Here is a 20,826-nt window from a genome sequence, read left to right on the forward strand (position 1 = left end):
CAATTATGTTAGTGTAGTTTTGTCTGCTTTTAAAGCTTCTTTTAGTTTTAACTTTCATTTTAGCCTTCTTCTTAATCTTAACCTTCTTTTTTTCATTTTGTAGCCTCTGTTTAACCTTCTTTTAAGATTTGGCCTTTATTTTTAGTCTTAGTTTTTAGATTTTATAGATTGTTTGTATTTATTTTATCTTAACTGTTCTTGCCTTAAATATTTGAAAACTTTTCTTTTCCTCACTATCTCTCTCATCTTTCTTTCCCTCTTTTTCATTCTTTTTCTTTTTTTTCTCTTCTTTTATCTTTTCTCTTTTTTCTCTCCTATTTTCTGTCTGTATCTCTCTCGTTAATGTATATATTTTTTTCTAATTTGTTTTCTCCATTTTTTATTTGTGTTTTGATCACGTGTTTTCATTTATTTCAAAGCACCAATCATTTTTGCTTGGTAGTGAACCCAAATCAATAATTTCCGTCCGATTGAATCGCCTTATCTCAACCTACACCCACCTCTGCAGATTTTTCCTTCTGCTTTTAAAACTAAAAACGAACATATTTTGAAAAATCCATCTTCCAATCCCCCCTTCTCCTCCCTTTAAAAGTTATGAGTTGATTTAAACCCCATAGTTGCCTTTATCTGTTCAATTTCTTCTTTTCAAATCCAGATCACCTTGATCTGATTTGAATTTCAAATGAGTTGATCACTTTGGAACCTTTTTGCTTTTGTCTCAGTTTCTTTCTTTCTTTTATCCTTTTCCTTTATCTTCCCTTTTTCTTACATTTTACCTTTTTCTCTCTCTCTCTCTTCTTCCCCTCTTTTCTTCACTCTCTCTTTCCTTCTCTCTTAGTTTTCTCTCTTTCTGTCCCTTTCTGTATACAAAATTTTACCCCAAAATCACCCTCCAGCCTATTCCTTTAAAACGAATGCAATGTATAGAAATGCTGCCTTGTTTATAATCTGTTCATGGTATTAAATTCCAAATTTGTTATTCCAAAAATTCTTACAAGAAATCAAATTACTGAAAAACGCAAATTTGCCACGTCAGCAAATAAAGAAATTGAATCTCAAAAACTCTTTTTAGAAAGTCAGTTTGAGACACTGAAAAAGATGATTGGTTTTAAAAATGTGTTTGAGGAGGAGTCACATTCTTCTGATTATCTTTGGAAAAAAATGACAGCATTTTTTTTGTTTCATTTTTACCAAAATGATTATTGAACAAATCATTCATATTAGTGCTTTTCAAATTGTGCTTGCATGTATGCGTGGAGGTGTGTACATTTCATTGTGTATATATTTTGTGTGTGTGTGTGTGTGTGTATATATATATATGGCAAACTTAAATGATAGTTACCTCTATAAACATTGTTTTTATTATGACCAAAAACACACACACACACACACACACATATATATATATATATATATATATATATATATGTGTGTGTTTTTGGTCATAATAAAACAATGTTTATAGAGGTAACTATCATTTAAGTTTGCCATATATATATATATATATATATATATGTGTGTGTGTGTGTGTGTCTTATTAAATATAACAGAGTTTTTTCTTTCAAGTTTTCTGATGATTTTTTTTTCATCATGACAAGCTATTCTTTTAGTCTCAGTTGCCAGGCAACTTGGAAAAGAATATAAAATCAAATGAACATAACCTCTTCCAAAAATACTAATTCTTAACGAGCACGTGATTGAAAGTGCTTGACAAATGTTTGAGACAAGGTTATTCAGTGCCACAATACACAGTTTACCAGCTGAGACTATAAGAATTGCTTGCCATGTCGAGAAAATCACCAGAAAAGTTTAAATAAAAAAAAAAGAAAGCTCTGCCGTATTTAATCAGACAGTTTATTTATATATATATATATATATATATATATGTGTGTGTGTGCAAAGTGTCTAAACTACCTCTAATTAATAGTTCTTTTTTAAATCTTGTTTGGTTTTATTGGATGCCAGACATTCACCTGCTATCTCAGACATTGCAACCGAGAGATCTTTTTAAGATTCTAACTGTATTTTTTAAGTACAATTGGTTATATCTCTCTTGCACTTGGTTCACTGGGTATATTTGCCAGGTAGTTTTTTAAATTCTTTTTCATGAATCTGGTTGCTCCTATAATTACTGGAATGATGGAGATCTTCCTAAGATTCCAATTTCTTTTCATGTCGTACATAAGAACTTTGTATTTCGTTATCTTTTCCATCTCAGCTTGGTTTAACCCAGCATCACTGGGAAACATTAACTTCTACTGAGGTTGCTTCTTTCTCCTACTTTTCCGATATCGCTATGTCAGGTTTAATAGCACTTTTGTAATCACAGTAATATGTTTAAATAATCTAAATTAAATATTGTTAGAAAGCTCTATCGTAAAAGATATTGTGTCCTTTATATGGACAAAGGTATTGGAATAGTTTCGGAATTCATCAAACAGTTTTTGAGAAGTTTGTGTGTGTAAAAGTACAACTGGAACATCAGACGACTGTTTCATTGTGATGAAAACTCTTCAATGTGGTTTCAACACAAGCCGCGTATCAGCGCCAACACTTTATAAAAAGCCAATCTTTATAAAAAGAGTTAAACCAACTGAAATGCAAGGTAAATCGAAAAATAAACTGCGTCAAATTCTCGTCTACTTATTTACATGCTTCTGATTGTTGTCCTCATCTTTAGTGTTATCGTTGACATGTTCACAACATTTTGACCGTTGCACTCTTCAGCCTTCTTCATCATGATTGTTAACCTGATCAGAATTTCAAACTGAACCCAATGCCATATCAGTACTGCTATACTCTTTGACCCTCGTGTCAGTACTGCTATACTCTTTGACCCTCGTGTCAGTACTGCAATACTCTTTGACCCTTGTGTCAGTACTGCAATACTCTTTGACCCTCGTGTCAGTACTGCAATACTCTTTGACCCTCGTGTCAGTACTGCAATACTCTTTGACCCTCGTGTTAGTACTGCAATACTCTTTGACCCTCGTGTTAGTACTGCAATACTCTTTGACCCTCGTGTCAGTACTGCAATACTCTTTGATCTTTTATCTTGGAGCAAAATGTAGTACATGTTCTGATACTATGCTTCATCTTTCTTATCCTTGGTCACTTAAGAAATCTTTCATGACTGAGGAAATTTTTATTTTTTCTCAATTCAGAGTATCCCTTTTTTGGGAAGCTGGATTTTCTCCCTACATTAAAAGCCGACCTTGTGTTTAACTTGGCCCTCATGAGGAGGGAAATAAATAAGGTCTTGTATAAATAAAATTTACCCTTAAGTGCTTTAAGGAGGAATTGAACACAATCTTTCTGTAGAATTCTCTCTAGAATATCTTTTAACTTAGTCCAGTCTGACAATCTAGGATCATTTGTTTGGGGGGGGGGGGTAAACTTAATGTTACTCACAATTTTTAGGTGTTAGATTGTCGTAAGCGACATATGACCAAAAGCAATACTGCCTGACATGTTCCTGTCTTGCCACTACTCTCATTTTAGATGTGATGATATCATCCTGTTAAAACCACGATTCATCCCTCATAACTCCTCCACTTCATCTGCAGAAAAGTTAATTGCTAGATGACACTCAGTATTGATCAAAGTTGCACATTTGGAGCATAGATAATTGAACAGTGATGAAACAAAGACTGTTGGATATTCACGGGTGGAACTTGGTGGACAAGTCAATCATAGACTGAAGTTTATGTGTACAATTACTAATGGAAGATTTTTTTATCTGTGCATCCAAAGCCAAAACTATACTATTACATCTATACATGTGCTATTTCATAATTTTTTGTGGAGTACAAAATTTGTATATTGCAATTATGACGGAAAGACAAGTTCTGATAATCATGAAAAAAAAAAAAAAATAGGAAGCCAGCTGACTGGTTTCGCCCACATTTGATCTGGATCAAGAGATTTATTTTATTTTTAAAAAGCAAGATGAGGCCAAGAGTGAAATTATGCATTTAAAATAAAGTGTGCTAATGAGGAGAAAAAAAAAATGCAGGGAAATGCTGTATATCTAAAACAAACCTATGCATGATAAATGTACTGGGTGGAACGTTAAAAGTGTCACCCTAAAGAAAACAACATTGCAGGTTTATTTTTAAACTTTTATTGAAAAAATCAATTCGGGTAACTTGATTATGTAGTGGAGATACCATCTACTCAATCCTCAATCAAGTGTCTGCCTCAATCACTGCCTCGATATGGGTCCAGAACTAGGAGCATGCCTTTTTCACAAGCTCTGGCAGGTGCTCAGTGAATATTCAGTGGATGGCAGCAATCAGACTGGCTTTGGTGTTGTGGGAGGTCATGTTCGTGATGTTCTCTACGTATGACCAAACGGAGTAGTCCAGTGGGTTTAGGTTAGAGAATGGGGGGGGGGGGCAGTGAGAGAAGGGTAAAAAGTCGTAGCACTTCTTCTGAAGCCAAGCCTGAGTCTCTTTGGACTTGTGGGCCAGTGCTGAGTCTTGTTGCCACACCCAGGATCTGCAAGCGGACACCTGATTGCACCAGGGATCACCACACTTTTCAGCACATCCAGGTACACTTTGGTGTTGACTTTCAAGCCGGCTTCGAAAATGTGAGGTGGCATGATGTTTTTCATCATCCTAGAGACGTACCTGTTATTTGTGGCATTCCAGCGATACATTTTGAGGCTGCTGGCAATGGTCCTGTTATCAAAACTTGGATTGGTAGAGAGCATGAGTTGTATAGTGGCACATTTTTTTATTTTTTTATTTTTTTTATTACATTTTCACCTCAAACAAGGCAAATTGCCACTTTGGTGTAGGGGGCTACTATCAGGGGCAACAACTACTGGGGTACTATGTAGGAAGTTGGGCAGCAAGGTGTCGGTTCACGTTACACTTGAACTTCTGCACGTCAGTACTGTTGGGGAAGCAGGGACCTGGAATGGAATTCCAGAGTCTAGCGGTTCTGGGGAAGAAACTATTGGAGTAAAAAGATCTTTTACATCTAGGGTTCTCTACAGTGTGGGGGTGGGATCTAGTAGCCTGTCGGGTTTGTCGAGGGTGCTCACGTCGTGGGGGCACAAGTGATTGCAGTTCGTCAGAGCATTCACCACTAAAATACTTGTAGAAGAGGCAGAGGGATGCAACATTTCGTCGATGGGACAGAGGCTGAAGCTTAGATGCCAGTTCAGGGCCTATCAGGTTTGCGACTCTCTTTTGAACTTTGTCAAGGAGCGAGAGACTAGTAGCAGATGCACCAGCCCAGATGTGGCAGCAATACTCCATACATGGGCGAATGGTGGCCTTATAGAGGTACAGGATACTTTCGGGTGTTAGTAGTTTTCTAGCACGGTAGAGAGAGCCCACCTTTCTTGCAGCGGCCCTGGCAATGGCTTCAATGTAATTGTTCCAACTCATGTTTCCTGTGAACGTTAGGCCAAGGAGTTTGAAAGATAGACTCTCAGATAAAGAGTCGTTGGCCATTGCTATGGGTGGTAGAGAGGGTTTCTTGTAATTATTGAATGAAACTAGTTTAGTCTTGGCAGCATTGAACGTGACCAACCACTTTTGTCCCCATTCCACTACAGATTGGAGGTCTTCCTCTAGTGTTTCTGCCATTTCTTTAGAAATCTTGCTTGTTAAACATTGTATCACTTTCAGATATGATAGAAGGCTGCCATCGTTCTTGGGATTTGTATACAACTGCCCAATTAGTAGATGGTCTGCAACAAAAAAATAAAACCGGTTTTCATCAAATGGAAATGGAATCATGTTGTCTTTTCTAGGGCGATAATTTTATCGTTCCACCCTGTACAATGATAGAATCTCCCGAAGAAATGTGTTATTGTATTATCTTTCATTGCTCAATTCAGGGTATGGTAGTGTAGTATCTATTCTGTTGTCTTAAAACAATTCCTCCCAAGCATTATCTCTTTCTCGGATGGGGAGTATTTACTCATTATTAATTGTTAGATTTTTATTTATTTATTTTTTTAGCATAGTTTATTTTGTCATGAGACCATTCTTTCAGACATTACCTCCTCTTTGAGAGAGGGACAGTGTAGCATATGTTCATACTTCATGATATCATTCTTCAGGGCATTGACCCTCCTTTTTTAAGGCTACTGTAGTTCTGTTCTTTCATAAATTACCTTTTCTCAGGAGTTGAAAAACATAATATACAATTAAAAATATGCTTCCCCTTTGGTTGGATATTTTTGCTTCTATTTGTTGGATATTTGGCAGGTGATCCTAGCAAGAAAGGCATTCGATTGATTGCGTGCACACAAATTAATTCCATTTGGGAGATGCAAGTCTTCTACCCTTGTCTATTGTAATGCATAATTTGACCAGAAATATGAGAGGTTATCGGTGAAAAAGTCAAAACAATGGAAAATATTAAACATTCCAGGATGAAAGAATGTTCATATAAATCAATACAACAGAAAGCAAGCAACGGTTGGTCACAGAGCAAGGGCAAGCTGACACATTTTCTTCAATGCCAAAACATCCACACCACACCCCTGCCACATGCCTTCACTGATGTCAACGCCCATCATAACTAAAACAAAAACTGTTGTCAGTGTCGAATAAACAAAATATTTTTATAGATCAGCTGTGTTGTGTTTTATTTGTTGTCAGTGTGTATATATTGTAGACTAGTGACAAATGTCAATTTAGAAATTATATAGACTGAAAAACACATTGGATGATCAGCCACAGTGAAGATATAACATTAACAATTCCGTGGGTGGCATTGGTGGGAGGAAGGGGGGGTCACTCTAAATGACAAACAGCACCTGAAGAGTGCAGGAGTGTAGAACATGTAAAATGTTGTGAAAATGACACCAACCGAGATGAGGATGATAGAAACATACGAACGATGAGGTGAAAGTGCAGAAATATTGTCAAATAGTTATTCTCTTTTGGAAAGAAAAAAACATGCATGCCATCTTGATATTTGTTTTCGCTGCCATACTATTTGTTGTTGTTGTTTTCATCCTTTCCATTTAAAAAAAAAAAGGAAATGTTTATTTTAATCTTTGCATTTTTTCTGCCTGTTTTTACTGCACGTCTTTTTTGCATGTGCCTCTTACCCAGTTACCGCTCCTTTGTCTTCTAACCTTTTCAGCATCGTGACCTTGATGACGATAAATGGTTGCTGTCACTTTTGTTGCATCAACGCATGTCGCTAGATGTGTGTTTCTCTTGCAGGGTCAAACTTGGACGCTATTCCATATTACGAACAAAGAAACAAACAGATTTTTCTTTGAAATCTTCAACAATTAAAAAAAAAAAAAACGCCAATAAACACCCGACTGCAATTAATCATTTACAATAAGTATTACACTTCAACATATTATGCCTGAAAAGAGTAAAAACATGCTCCAACTTATATTCAACAAATTGTATACAATTTTTATCATAGTTTCTCTCTCTCTCTGTTTTTTTTTTTTTTTTTTTTTTTTTTTTTTTTTTTTTTTAAATTAACCTGAAAAAACTTTACTTGTATATCAGGGGGGAAAAATATTCCCTTGGAGTGAATCACAAAAATTCACTGCAACATACATTAAAAAAAAAGAATTAGAAACATAGCATTCAGCTTGGGCAAGTTGAACTGATTTCCTATGAAGGAGGAACTGTCAAGGAAATGTTAAATTCACATGCGGACCTCAATCGCATATATGTCCTAATTATGATCCCTCCCCAAAAAAACATCTTTAAGTAACCGCCTATAAACACACAATCTTCTATTATATAAAATGTGTGTATGCTTGTATGTCCAGCTAAAAGTCATAAACTACAAAACAAACAGCAACAAAGTTTATATATATATATTTTTGCTTAGAATCCTTTGAAATGAGCAATTTGTATATTTATTTATTTGTGGACTTATCTTCATCTTCGTAATTGTTGTTTCACCACGTTTCAACCAACTATTCCCCTGATTGAAACTGCTATCTTCAGACAATGCTCACCTGAAACTGTTCAAGCCTACCTAAAGCAGGCCAGAGGATTAGTTGGCAAAAAACGTGGTGAGATAACAACAACCACGGAAGGCAGTAATTACTGAAGATACGGTTATTGATAAATAATATCTAAAAATAAAAAAAATATATTCATTTGGGGGGGGGGGTCATGCCGAGTATCGTTGAGAGGAAGGTCCATTTTTCAGCCATTTCCAGCCATAATCTTTTACTTACATAAAACCAATGCTGATGGTTGCTCGTTAGCAAGAAATGTACACCTAGGGATAATTTTAATGGATCTAAAAAATTATTTAAAATTTATCTCTACTATTAATATATATAAAAGGAACTTTGTATGTGTGTGCGAATTCGTTCCCTCTGGACTCGAAAACAGTTGGGTCGATTTTTATGAAATTTCACACAAAGTTACTTTATATGTCTAGCAGTGTTCTTAGATAGCTAGGTCTTGTATTGGAATGCCTTTGATAAGTATCAATAATCGAAATAATCCAATGAAAGAAGGAACAGGCGATTTTGACCAAAGTTAACACCTTGCACAGCCTAACACCACAAGTGCATTTGAGAAGTTTTATTGCCACAAAAGTCGAAAAGCCCGACATATAAAATCAACAGTAGGGTCTTTGATATGACAGGGACTCGTTCTAAATGAATGTTTCTGTTTAAAGCATCATTTCATAATGATACTTGCATTTTTCATTTCAAACTTTAATTCAAGCCATTATCACCACACAAGTAGAAAAGCCAGGCATATAAAATCAACAGTAAGTTCTTTTATATGACAGGCACGTTCAAAATGTTTCTGTTTAGAGCACAATTGAAGCATAGTACTTGATTTTTGCATTTAAAACTTTAATTCAAGCCATTATATATAAAAAAATGATTTATAAAATCAACAGTAGGTTCTCTACAGTGCAATGTAGACTACAATGTATTGTAAACTAAGTTATTGTGAAAAGGCATATGAAGCTTCCTCCCAGTGCAGGCAATCAATCGATTTGATTGGAAATGAACGATTTCACCGATTTCGATGGCAATAAAAATATAGGAGTGTAAAACATTCATTGATCATCATTCAATCCTGAGCAACATGAGGTTTCCCTACTAGTGTATAGATAAAAATGCATTCTGTCAAATGATTCGCCTTAATGCATGCATTTGTATGCAAGGAAGGAAATCGCTCTACCACTTACATAAGTAAATTTGAATACGTGGTGGCTATTGTTAATAAAAACAACAAAATTGATTTATACACACTTAATCGGTTTGCATGTCCGGCATAAATTGTTAGCTGTTAATTTGTACAATAATTCCAAAGAAATATTTTGTCAGCTAGTCAATTTGCACAAATTTTGTAATTTATGAAAAGAAATTCTTAAAAGTAAAATGATTTTTAAAATCCTGTCAAAAATTTCTGTTGATCAAAATGTGTTTTTTTTTTTTTTTTTTTTTAAATTTCAATTGTATTAAAAAAAAAAAACATTTTATAGTTTGCGAATAACATATTTTTGCTTATTTTAATTTTTTTTTTTTTTTTGTTAAACATTTTGCATTTCAGAATTTGAGGAAATAAAGCTAATGCATTTTAGTTTAAAAAAAAAAAAAAAAAATTTTTTTTTAAATAATAATCAAAGAAAAAAAAAAGATGAAGTCTACACTGTTTCCAAGAAAGGGATCCTTCCAGTTTTCATTAAATAGAACAATAAGAAATAAGGAATGTTGGGCTTACAGATATTTATCTAGTTTTTTTTTTTTTTTTTTTTTTTTTAACTTTGTTCACCTCCAAACAGCAAAGCATATTGCTGCTGAGATGTAACGAGCTACTGAGATTAGGGGACCAGTCTTATGGGAAGGGTGGGGAGCAGTCTAATTCATAAGTTGTGCAGCCAAATGTTTATTCATGTGTAAATTTCTGCACGTTGGTACAGCAGGGAGGAAATTTGAAAGGCAAGCCGTCCGAGGAGAGAATTTCAGTAGAGAATTTTCTGTTATCTGGGGATCTTTACACTGAAGATGTGGAATTTTGTTGCTAGTCAGGTTTGTTGAGGACGAGAACGTAAAGTGTAGTAAGTTCACGAGGGCGCATTTCGTAGAAGTACTTGTAAAACAAACACAGGGATGCAATGTCCTGATGATGGGACAGGAGCTGGGGGTTGGCAGACTAGTGGTTGATGCACCAGTCTATATGTGGCAATAATATGCATGGACAAGTGATGCCTTTATAGAGATAAAGGATACAAGCAGCTAAAAGCTTAGGATGAATCTGGTGCCTCTTAACAAACCAAGCAAACATCTACCAAAATCTGTAAATATGGTTCTTATTTTATGCCAGCTTCTTATTGTGTCGTAAAGTAATATTTAAAGTTTTAGTGAAAAGGTTTTGTTTTTATTATTATTCAAGATTTTAATTATGCTTCAGAATTCCTCCAATATAAAAAAAAAAACAAAAATAAAGAAAAATCTATATGATGTATGTACCTGTGATGAAACGAAAATATCATATTCCAAAATTGATCAAGTAATTTTATTTTTAAATAAAAAATCATTTTTAAGATTAATGGGAATCCAAAGGTTATTTATTTATTTGATTTTTTTTTCTAAATAGTAGATAAGATAGAAGCTTTTCTGTTACTCATAAAATTTGATTTTCTTATTTAAAAATAAAAGTACTTGATCAATGTATGTGATTGTTGGAATATGATATTTTCATTTTGTCACAGGTATGGAACATCATACAGACTTTTCTTTTCTTTTTGTTTTTTTAATATTGGGAGAATTCTTGACAAGAACAGATTTTCAATATATAACTGCCATTATATTTTTTAAAAAGATGTACAAAAACTACCAAGGGCAATAACTTGATCAAGAGTTTTAATTAAATGGAGTTATCGTCCTTGGCGGTTTTTGTGTATCTCTATGGCACAATCTACGTGTAGAGAGCAGAAACAGTTGTGACATTCCAACAATTGAAGGAGTTCTGATGCAGTGATTCTTTCAGAGGAAGTTTCTAGGGAATATTTAATTCCCAAACAGTCCATATCCCAGTCAAGAGAAATGTCATTGTTAGTTTTTGCAGGAAAATGTCACTGTTTTCCTACTTACAGCATCTGGTATTCCAAAATGGTCACCCATCTGATACTAACCAGGCCGTACATTGCTTAACTTTTGGGTATTAATGGTAACTGGATTACCAACATGATTATACTTTATATTATTGAGGAAACTAAAATATATAAAATATGAATACTCATTATGCCATGTGTTCTTCAGAATTATCTAATCTATTTTCTCCTTCCTTTGTTCCAGCTCGTTTGACTTGTTGGTCTAGTGGTCTTCATCAATTTGTAGTTTTGATACCTCATTGTAATACAGCTTCCTATTCCAGTAGCTTCTTTCTCATGCAAACTTGTGGAACTCAGTTCCTGCTGTTTTCCTCTTTTTTAAGATTAAAGCCAATAGGCATGTCCTGTTTTTGTGATAATCATTTTTTGTTCTTGTTAGCTCCTTACATCAAGTGGCTTCATGCCTTGTCTGGAGCGATTATCACTTTATGTTCGTATCAATAGTGTAAATATTCCAAGCAATGTAAATGTTTTTAAAAGATTGAATTAAGAAGATCGCTCTCTCTCTCTCTCATATATATATATATATATATATATATATATATATATTTATAAATTATTATTTATCCTAATAATTATTAAATACCTACAGACACTAGTGTTTCATCCTTTCAGGAATCCTCAGTGCAGGGTATCACGATCAGCGCCAGTCGAGAGATTTAAATCCTGGCACCAGAAGTCATATCTGGCTTCATTAGCAAGGACCCGAACAATTCGGCTACCATCAAGCACGAGAGATACAGTTGAAATTTAAACATTGATTCTTCTTATATGTTTTTAACGTCAGTCAGAGTGATCTAATCATTATATGATGATCTGCGCATATAAGCTAGGATAAGCTATATATATATATGTATATAGCTTATCAATATATATACAGTGATGATCATATTTATTGGCACGGTAAAATAAAAGTTAAATTTTGTCTAATAAATTCTAAAAAAGGGATTAAATTAAAGAAAATAACAAAGTATATTATGTATTTTTAACTGGCCTTTCCGATGCAGCAATCGGATTTTAGAAAAAATAAATAACAAAGGAACAACAAACATAATTGCAAAAAACCCTTGTTCAAAATTATTGGCACGGCTTTGTTTTTCTTTTAGTATCAGTATAATATCAATCAATTTCCGGTTTACGTGCTTTCTGAACTTTTTTATAGCCATATTATGCTTGTTTAACGCTAATTCAGTGAATAATTTTTTTCAGATAATTTTTAGATAGCGATTTATTTAAACTATTATAAGTGACTAAATTATAATTTTCAATCGCCATGGTTAAAACTAAGGAACACAGCGAAGACGTCAGGAAGCTTGTTGTAGCATGCCATACCAATGGGGAGGGCTATGATAAGATTTCAAAGAAGCTAAACCTTCCCAAATCCACTGTTAGAGCCATAATAAACAAGTTCAAATCGCAAGGCCACGTTATGAGTTTAGAGGGTAGAGGGAGAAAAAGGATTCTATCCCCAAGAGATGAACGGAAAATTGTTCGACAAGTAAAACAAAACCCAAGGATCTCTGTTGGGGAGATTGTTGATGAACAGAGCACCTCTGGAGTGAATGTATCTCGACATACAGTTGGTAGAGTTTTGAAGAGAGCTGGTTTAAAAGCATGTCGTCCGAGAAAGACTCCCTTATTGAAGCCTATGCACCTGAAAGCAAGGCTAGCCTTTGCAAAACGTCATATTGATAAAGATGTTGCATTCTGGAAACGTGTTCTATGGACTGACGAAACGAAAATAGAGTTATTTGGCCATAATAAAGTGTCTTATATTTACAGAAAATCTGGCGAAGCTTTCCTGCCTAAGAACACCATACCCACAGTGAAGCACGGTGGAGGCAGTTTGATGTTTTGGGGATCCTTTGCTGCCTCTAGACCAGGGCGACTTGTTAAGGTCACAGGTAGCATAAAAAAGGAAGATTATGTTAAAATATTGGATGAAAACCTGAAAGACTCTGCTAAAGAGCTCTCACTTGGTCGTCGTTGGTGGTTCATGCAAGATAATGACCCAAAGCATTCGGCTAAACTGACTAAGAAATAGCTTGAGGACAATCATATTAATGTTTTGGAGTGGCCATCACAAAGCCCAGACCTTAATCCAATTGAAAATTTATGGAGAACATTAAAATTGAGGGTAATGCAAAGGAAGCCTAAGAATCTTATTCAATTGGAGGATTATTGTCAGGAAGAGTGGGCTAAAATTACTACTGAAGAGTGCAACAACTTGGTTGTAAACTATGAAAAGCGACTGAGGAAGGTAATCAAGGCCAAAGGCTATACAATTGATTATTAAATAAATCGTGCCAATAATTTTGAACAAGGGTTTTTTGCAATTATGTTTGTTGTTCCTTTGTTATTTATTTTTTCTAAAATCCGATTGCTGCATCGGAAAGGCCAGTTAAAAATACATAATATACTTTGTTATTTTCTTTAATTTAACTGGTGCTACCAGATCAGGCTGTCTACTGACTTCCTGAGATGAAACGCACCTACATAGATGTCTTTGTTTTTTTATTCCCTTTTGCAAAACTTAGTCATGTTCTGCGAAAACAAAAACAAAAACAACATTCTCCTCCCCTTCCCCTCCCTCGTTTTCTTTTTCCTTCACCTCCTCACCCCTTTTTTTTTTTTTTTTTTTTTTTTTTTTTGCCTAGTTGGTAGGGCGATAGAACATACCAACTGCCCCCCTGCAGAGGGTAAAAATCCTTCAATGGGACCACCAGTTGACCGTTGGTGGCAACCCGTAATGCATTAAGAACGGGATCCTGGTGGTTGAGTGGAACATGCCTAGGAAATAATAACATGATACTACAACACACCACTTTGGCCCTTACTAGGCTAGACGGGAGGTTGGATAGGCCCGATCCAATCAATCGGTTGGTCATGACAAGCACTAATTCAGACAATCCAAACAAAAACACACTAACACTCAACATAAACAATAAACTGAGTTAATAAGCGATGGCTGAAGGGTCAATCAAGCTGGGAAAAAGGTAACCATCAGGAATAATAAAAATACAGGGAAATCCCACACTTGGGTGGGCATAACCATATATTGTGAATGCTTGGAAACCTCCCCATGTTTGAGTATACCAGCTATGTAGCCCTGGAGAACCGAGGCGAATGGGATTTACCCCCTCATAGTTCTTCCCCATAAGGGGCTCCGAGGAGGGTGGGGAGCATGGCTGATGAATTTTTCAAAAATTATTATGAATGCCAAAAAATCCAAGAGACCACACACAGAAATAGACTCTGACAGCGACAATGAAGATACAAACTTTCCAAGATTCATCGTGCTAGAAGCAACGTCTAATATACCGTTAACTAAAATGTCACCCTTCATTATCCAAAAGGTAATATCAAGCAAAATAACACCTAAAAATGTCAAAAAATTAAGGAATGGTACCATATTGGTAGAAGTACAAAATAAAAAACAGGCCAAAACTCTACTTCAACTACAAAAATTGCATGAAACAAACATCAAAGCTTATCCACACCAAACACTAAACTACTCCAAAGGAGTCATAAAAAACCAGGAAATCTCCGTCTGCACAACAGAAGAAATCAAAACAGAACTAAAAAACCAAGGGGTCACAGATGTAAAAAGAATCACATTTAAAAAAAAAGGAGAGGTAATATATACAAACACTTATATATTAACATTCAATTATCCTCAAATACCAGAGACCATCAATATAGGTTATGAAAGAACGAAAATAGAACAATACATTCCAAAACCTTTACAATGCTACAACTGCCAAAAGTTTGGACATAATAAAGACCAATGTCTAAGATTCTTCACATGTGGAAACTGCAGTGAAAAAAACCCAGACCACGATGAAGAAGACTGTCCAAATAAAACCAAATGCACAAACTGTCAAGAAGAGCACCACTCTCACTCAAAACAGTGCAAAATATATAAGCAAGAGAAGGAAATAATAACAATCAAATATCAAAAAAATATAACCTTCCAAGAAGCCCGCAAAGAAGTCACAAATCGCACCAAAAACTCATATGCCACAATAACCCAACAAGCAAACAAAATGTACAACTACAATGAACTAAACCTTGCTCCAGAAATTGCAAACCTAGCAAAAGAACTAAAGAACATACTTGAAGAATTAAAATCTTTTTTATCAGAACTGAAAATAAATTCTAACAGCCAAATAAAAGTCAGAAACGAACAACCCAGTATAAAAGAAAACGAAACAAAGGAAATCAGAAAAACTTCCATCAATATTGAGGAATCAATCTCTAAAGAAATGAAACCTCCTCAATTATCAAAACGTGAAAGATCCAAGTCACTAACAAGGACAAAAACAGATGTTAAAAATAAACACACAACAACAGAAAAAATGGAAATAGAACAGAACAACAAAAAAACTACCCCCCAAAAACAAAATGACAAACAAAAAACAGAATTAGTATTAATTGAAAATGAAAATAAATTTGAACTAGTTGAAACTGGTAGCCAAAAAAGACAGTCAAGACAAAGTAAATCTAAAAGTCCCAGACCAAAACCCAAAAAAAGCCTCTCACCAGAAACAAGAAACAGACCATCCACTTCCAAAAGAAACACCCAAACTAACATCGAAACTATGGACGTAGACATAAACACCAACAGTCCAAAACCAAAAGAAAATATAAACCATGACTAACAAAATCCTACAGTGGAACATAAGAGGATTAAAAATTAATATCGAAGAAATGCAAATACTTATCAAATCCTTATGTCCTGCAATAATTTGCCTACAGGAAACACACTTAAAAGAAAATGACAAAATTAACATAAAACACTACTCAATATACAACCACATAAACAAATTATCATGCAAAGCCACCGGTGGATCATCAATACTGATAAACGAAAACATTCCACACAGCAAAGTGAACTTAAAAACAAATATGCAAGCTGTTGCAATAACTGCAACACTACACAAAACAGTAACCCTATGCTCACTCTATATACCACCAAATGAAACAATAAACGAAACAGAATTAAACAATATAATCAAACAACTACCTAAACCTTTTCTACTGTTGGGAGACTTCAATAGTCACAATATATGGTGGGGCAGTAAAAAAAACAACAAAAGAGGCCAAACCATAGAAAAAATAATTAACCAAAATGATCTATGCCTACTCAACAACAAAGAGAATACATATATGCACCCACCAACGGGAACCCTATCAGCAATCGATATAACACTATGTGACCCAACTATATACATGGATTATAGCTGGAGAACACATAAGGATACATGCGGAAGTGACCACTTCCCAATCATAATAGAAAACGAGAATCCCAAGCCAGAAGACAAAACACCCCGCTGGAATTTACAAAAGGCAAATTGGGAAAATTTCCAAAATACATGTCAATACAGATTAATACCTGAAGCGAATCCTGACTTAGAACACATCACATATTTCAGCAACACCCTACTCACAATAGCCGAGGAGAACATACCAAAAAGTTCCACTACTACAAAATATAACAAACCCTGGTACAATAAAGAATGCAAAGAAGCTATAAGAGCCAGACGTGCAAACCTAAGGAAATTCAAAAACAGTCCAACGAAAGAAAATTTGGACACCTATAAAAACAGCAAAGCCAAAGCACGGAAAACTATCAAAGAATCAAAACGGAACTCGTGGAAAGACTATGTAACAAAAATTAATCAAAACACAAAACCCAAAAAAGTATGGGAGATGGTCAGAAAAATAGCAGGAAAAAATACAAAGAACCCTATTAAACACCTTATATGCGACAACACAAAGATTACCGACAAACAAAATATCGCAAATAAATTAGCAGAACAATTCTCAATGAACTCATCATCAAAAAACCAAAATAAAAAATTCCAAGCTATAAAGAAAAATGAAGAAAAAATAAAAATAAACTTCAAATCAAAAAATGAAGAAAACTACAATCAATTATTCAACAGTGCAGAACTAGAGGAGGCAATAAACAAATCTCCCGATACAGCAGTCGGCCCCGACGAGATCCATTATCAATTCCTCAAAAAACTACCAAAACCATCACTGGACTACTTATTACAAATTTACAATGAGATATGGATAACTAACAACATTCCAAAAAACTGGAAGCAGGCAACAGTAATCCCAATACCCAAACCAAAAAAAGACCATACAAACCCAACAAACTACCGACCCATTGCACTAACTAGTTGTTTGTGCAAAACTTTTGAGAGAATGATTAACGAAAGGTTAAATTGGTACTTGGAAAGCAAAAATCTAATTACAGAAAGCCAGTCGGGTTTCAGGAAAAATAGAAGCCCCACCGATCACTTAATAAAACTGGAAACACGCATAAGAGAAGCATTTGCAAAAAAAGAACATCTAATAGCAATTTTTTTTGACATGCAAAAGGCGTATGACACCGCTTGGAAATACGGAATCCAAAAAGACCTGTATGAACTAGGACTTAGGGGTAGAATGCCAGAAATTATCAGAAATTTCTTAACAAATAGAAACTTCCAAGTACGGATGGACAACACTTATTCAGTCCAAAAAGATCAAGAAATGGGGGTCCCCCAAGGCAGTATCCTGTCTGTCACCCTCTTCAACATTAAAATAAACAATATCATAAAAAACATAGACCCAGGAATTGAAAACGCCCTATACGTGGACGACCTACTTATATACTACCAATCTAAATATATACAAACAGCCGAACGCAAACTACAACTCTGTCTGAATAAAATAAACAAATGGGCCATAGAAAATGGATTTACATTCTCAGAGGAAAAAACTAAATGCATCCACTTTTGCAAATTACGAAAATTCCACCACGACCCCAACCTGAAACTGGATAACAAGAACATCCCACTCACCGACCAACATAAATATTTAGGTATTATATTCGATAAAAAATTGAACTTTATACCGCATATAAAATATTTAAAAGCAAAATGCCAAAAGACAATGCAATTGATCAAAGTCCTAGCACACACCGATTGGGGTGCAGACAAAGTCACATTATTGAAATTATACCAAACTCTAATCAGATCTAAAATGGACTATGGATGCTTCATCTATGGAGCAGCAAGGAAGTCCTACATAAAAGAACTAAATACAATCCATCATCAAGGATTAAGATTAGCCTTGGGAGCATTTAGAACCTCTCCAGTAGAAAGCCTCTATATAGAGGCCCATGAGCCTCCACTGATTCTAAGACGACAGAAGTTAGCGCTACAATATTACCTAAAGCTGGTATCGTGTCCAACAAATCCTGCATACCAATGTACCCTCCACCCACAATACACACATCTCTTCAACAAGAAAGAAAATATCATCAAGCCCTACAGCCTCCGGATAAAAAACCTTCTCACAGAAGCCCAAATGGACATTACAAAAATACATAAATATAACAAATCAAAAACTCCACCCTGGATGATCAAACAACCACACATAATATTAAAATTAAATAAATATCCCAAAACGAAAACCCACCCATCAACCTTCCATGAAGAACTACTTATCATCCAGAATACATACAAAGAATATACACAAATTTACACTGACGGATCAAAAGATGGAGATAAAGTAGGATGCGCAGCCATCCACAAAAAAATAAAACTAAAGAAAAGGCTCCCAAACGAATCTTCTATTTTCAGCGCAGAAGCAACAGCCATAGATTCGGCACTGAATATAATAACCAATGATGACCATCAAAAATATATCATATTTACTGACTCACTTTCAATACTCATATCTCTAAAAGAAAAAAAAATGACAAACCCACTTATTACAAAATTGCTAAACAAAATAGATGCCATAACCATGAAAAAAAACATTATCTTTTGCTGGATACCAAGCCATATCGGCATATACATGAATGAACAAGCAGATAAGGCAGCAAAGGAAACTCTGCAACAAAACCACATAAGTGGAAAAATCCCCTATACAGACCTAAAGACTAAAATAAACACATTTTTGAAGAGAAAATGGCAAGAAAACTGGAGCTCATGCACCAAAAACAAACTATTCCAAATAACACCAAATATTGGAACGAGAAACACCAAAAAGTTAACAAGAAAGGAAGAGGTAGTAATGACCAGACTGCGAATAGGTCACACTCACATCACCCACTCACATCTACTAAAAGGGGAGGAGACACCAAACTGTATAACGTGTCAAGAACCCTACACAATACACCATATACTGACAAACTGCATTGACCTTGAACAAATCCGAACAAAGTATTACCAAGAAAAAAATCTGAAAACAATATTAAACAAGATTGATCCCCAAAAAATTATCAATTTTCTGAAAGAAACTAAAATATACTCAAAAATATAAGGAAAGACCCCCCCCCCCAAAAAAAAGAAAAACCTTAAGAAGAACAAACCAATATTTAACACAACATAACGAACCTTTCGGCATTAAATGACCCCAAAGTGGTTGATATGCCGTAAAACAGAACAAACAAACAAACTTTAATTTAATCCCTTTTTTAGAATTTATTAGACAAAATTTAACTTTTATTTTACCGTGCCAATAAATATGATCATCACTGTATATATATGTATATATATATATATATAGCTTATATATATATATATATATCTTTATTCGATTGCAAAATTTTAGAATAATTATAAAGAAGTGAACCATCGCGTAAATTCAATCAACTAAAAAAATAGAAAACGGGGTGAGAAAAAGAAAAAATATATATATATAATGGGGCAAGTTATATGTACAATTTAATAAAATAAATAAGTTGATTAAAAACAAAAAAAAATGGCTGGTTTTAATTCTTGAACCAGTCTGTTCTTTTTATTCAACACATTGCACACCTGATTCTTTTCATTTCGCATCGACTATCAAGGAGCTTCCTCTTACCACTAACAACTGTTATTTGTTTACCAATGTCCCTCTTGACGAGGTCATTGACATATGTGCTGATTTTCTTTATAGAGGCCCTGGCCCCCTCCCCTCTTTTCCTGAGGCGGTGTTCGTTGAACTTATGGAATTTGCTACTAAGTCAGTTTCCTTTAGTTTCAACGATGTGATGTATCGCCAGTTCGACGGTATATCTATGGGATCTCCCCTTGGCCCAACTTTGGCCAATATTTTTGTGGGCTTTTTAGAACAGACATTGTTTGACAAGTGTCCTAGACCAGCATTTTACATGCGTTATGTTGATGACACTTTTTCTTGTTTGATGAAGCTGTGTCCTTTTTCCACTTATTAAATAATTTACACCCTTCTCTCAAATTTACGATGGAGGTGGAAAAAGATAACTCCCTTCCTTTCCTTGATGTGTTAGTTTCTAAAGGTGGGTTTTCTTTTATGACATCTATTTATAGAAAACCCACTTTCACTGGTCTTTATCTTAGTTGGGATTCTTTTGCACCCACAACCAGGAAACTTAATCTTATTAGAAACTTAACCCATCGGGCACTTGCTATTTGTTCCCCACCTTTTATTGATGTGGAAATTGAAAACATTAAAAGGATTTTTATTATGAATGGATATTCACCTCCATTAGTTAACTTAGTTATTAATAAAAAAAAAATTCAATCCTTTTCTGAGCTACCAAAATACGGTCCATTTAGATTTCCGGTATACCTTAAGTTACCCTGGATTGGACCTGAAGGCCAACTTATTTGCGATAAGATTTCCTCTCTGGTGTCTTCTAATTTTGGTGCTCTATCGCTCCGTATTGCTTTTTCCACAAAAACCGCCTTTCCCTCATTTCATAAG

The 20,826-nt window shown here is 34.8% G+C and overlaps 1 protein-coding gene across 8 annotated transcripts in view; it reads left to right on the top strand.

The window, feature by feature from the left end:
• LOC145260350 (uncharacterized) overlaps positions 1-20,826 on the top strand; it is a 359,041-nt gene that overhangs the window by 310,748 nt on the left and 27,467 nt on the right. The gene's annotated exons all lie outside the window — the stretch shown is intronic.

The sequence above is a fragment of the Euprymna scolopes genome, chromosome 36, assembly GCF_053919585.1.
Source record: "Euprymna scolopes isolate OS-2025 chromosome 36, ASM5391958v1, whole genome shotgun sequence".
Classification (NCBI taxonomy): Eukaryota; Metazoa; Mollusca; class Cephalopoda; order Sepiida; family Sepiolidae; genus Euprymna; species Euprymna scolopes.